The sequence below is a fragment of the Solanum verrucosum genome, unplaced genomic scaffold, assembly GCF_900185275.1.
Source record: "Solanum verrucosum unplaced genomic scaffold, falcon-dt-bn FXZP01000168.1, whole genome shotgun sequence".
In the NCBI taxonomy this organism is placed as follows: Eukaryota; Viridiplantae; Streptophyta; class Magnoliopsida; order Solanales; family Solanaceae; genus Solanum; species Solanum verrucosum.
Genome location: NW_026020277.1, coordinates 398,349 through 401,345, shown reverse-complemented (window position 1 = coordinate 401,345; position 2,997 = coordinate 398,349).

The following is a 2,997-nucleotide window of genomic DNA, read 5'->3' as shown; positions in this document are numbered from 1 at the left end:
TACCTCTTTCGCCTCTCCAAGGGGGTGGTAGGCCTTGGAAATACTATATTGATGGTCACTCACCACACATGTACTACGTCCCACTAAATATGATTTTTATGTAAGCGTCATTATATACATCATTTCATTTATGTGCTATCTATCGGGTATGATTATGCATTTTTCCTATGATGTCTATCTATTATAGCATTGCATTGCATCCCACATACTTAGTACATTCAAACGTACTAACGCATACTCTATGCCTACATGATGTCACCATGTAGGGACCGGAGCACCGCTTGACCATCCTCCTCCGCGTGGCTAATACGATTTCCTATCAAGGTTATTGGTGAGTCCTCCATTCCGGGGACGTTGCTCATGATCTTTTGCTATGTATAAGACTTTTCTTTTTAGTTATGTTTTGACTATGAGGGTGAGCCCGGTAGTTTGTCTTGGCCCCCGCTAAGTACTCATGTTTAGAGGTGGTGTTGGACAAGTTGTGTATTATGCTTGAGCTTGACTCATCTATGGTATTTATGTACCATTTCTTCTTTTTTTCTCTTGCTCCCTTAGTCCCGATTTCCCCCTTTGATTTTGCTTATTGCTTATGGTCATTTTAATTGCTTCCGCGACCAAGGATGTGTAATGATACGCTATGAGGCTTGTTTGGGGTTCCTTCGGGTTCCCCATTCGCCGGTCACGTCTAGGCCCTAGGCTTGGGTCGTGACAAAAGGTCTAGGCCAACTTTTGACCACATCGGTTTTCTTTGGATCAACTTCTATACCCTCACTAGAAACAATGTGACCAAGGAAAGCAACAGATCTTAGCCAAAACTCGCACTTGCTAAACTTAGCATAGAGTTGGTGATCTTGGAGGACTTGCAATACTTTCCTCAAATGATTCATTTGATCATCCTCACTTTTTGAGTATTTCAAGATGTCATCGATAAAGACAATAACAAATGAGTCTAGAAAATTTCTAAACACACGGTTCATAAGGTCAATGAAAGCTGCCGGGGCATTTGTAAGGCCAAAGGACATCACTAAGAACTCAAAATGATCGTATCTTATTCGGAAGGCAGTTTTCGGAACATCAACACCTCTCACCCTAAGTTGGTGATAACCCGACCTCAAATCAATTTTTGAAAAGTAACTCGCTCCTTGAAGTTGATCAAATAAGTCATCAATCCTAGGGAGTGGATACTTGTTCTTAATGGTCACCTTATTTAATTGTCGGTAATCAATACACATACGAAGAGATCCATCCTTCTTCTTCACAAATAACACCGGTGCACCCCAACGAGATATACTAGGTTGGATGAAACCCTTATCCAACAAATCCTTGAGTTGAGCTTTTAATTCCTTCAACTCCGCTGGGGCTATCCGGTAAGGAGGGATTGAAATGGGTTGTGTATTAGGAAATAAATCTATGTCGAAATCTATTTCCCGTTCGGGAGGAATCCCGGGTAAGTCATCGGGAAAGACTTCAGGAAAATCCTATACTATGGGGACCGATTCCACATGAGGAATCTCAGAATCAAGATCCTTGACCCTCACAATGTGATAGAGACAACCCTTAGAAATCAAGTTATAAGCTTGTAGACATGAAATCATCCTTCCCCTAGGGATGGAATTTCCTCCCTTCCATTCTAAAATGGGTTCATTAGGAAATTGAAACTTCACAATTCGGGTCCTACAATCTATGGACGCAAAACAAGCATGAAACCAATCCATCCCCAATATAACATCAAAGTCTAACATATCAAGTTCCACCAAATCAACCAAAGTGACTCTATTGGGCAATGATATGGGACAACCCCTATACACTCTTTTAGCAATTATGGAATCACCCACTGAGGTGGAAACCGAAAAGGGTTCATTTAAGACATCAGGAAGCATATCAAACTTCATAGCCACCAAAGGGGTTATAAAAGACAAAGTGGCACCGGGATCCAACAATGCATAAACATTAATTGAAAATACTTGTAGCATACCGGTCACAACATCCGGAGAACTCTCTTGTTCACCACGAGATTGGAGAGCATAAAAGCGATTCTTATTAGGAGCATCGAGATTTGGGCCACTTGCTTGTGCTTGAGCATTTTCTCTTCCTTGAGCCTTTAGCATAGGGCAGTCCCTCCTCAGGTGGTCGCTCTTACCACAACCATAACAATTTCCCGTGCCAACTAGGCACTTGCCTTCATGTTTTCGGCCACACTTTGTACAAATAGGCTTCTCAACATAAGGACCACCACCTTTTGTTTCTTGAGGCTTGGGGGTAGACACTTTACCTTTGTCGACCCTTGGAGTGTTAGGAGGACCTTGGTTGGAAAACCTCTTTTTGAACTTTGGTTTATCTTGGATTTCAAACCTAACCTTAGAAGAATTTCCATCATCGGCCCTTGATCTCTTCAATTCTCTACCAACTTTCTTAAGATTTTGCTCCTCAATTTGTTCGGCATGAACCATAAGATGAGAAATGTCCATGCTTGGGATTAGCATAGCCGACCTACATTCATTTACCACAAGATCGGATACTCCCATAACAAATTTGTTCATTGTAGCTCTAGAGTTCGACACCAAAGTAGGAGCATGCTTGGACAATTGAGTGAACTTGAGGCAATACTCCTTCACACTCATACCCCCTTGACGAAGGTTGATGAATTCTTGCATTTTCCTCTCCCTTAGTTCCAAGGGGAAAAACCTATCAAGAAAAGCCATCTTGAATGTAGCCCTACTTATCGGACCCTCTCTAATAGGTCTCCCTTCCTTCCATTGTTCATACCACGCTTGTGCCACATCTTTGAGTTGATAGGCGGCTAACTCCACCTTTTCTTGAGAAGACACACCCATAGCCTCTAGAACCTTAAACACTTCGTCAAAGAATCCTTGTGGATCTTCTTCCACCTTGGAGCCAAAGAAAGTAGGGGGATTCATCCTTGTGAAATCCCTTATCCTAGAAGCGGTAGTGCTAGCATTGGGGTTCACTTGTACCCTAGCATCCCTAGCAACTTGA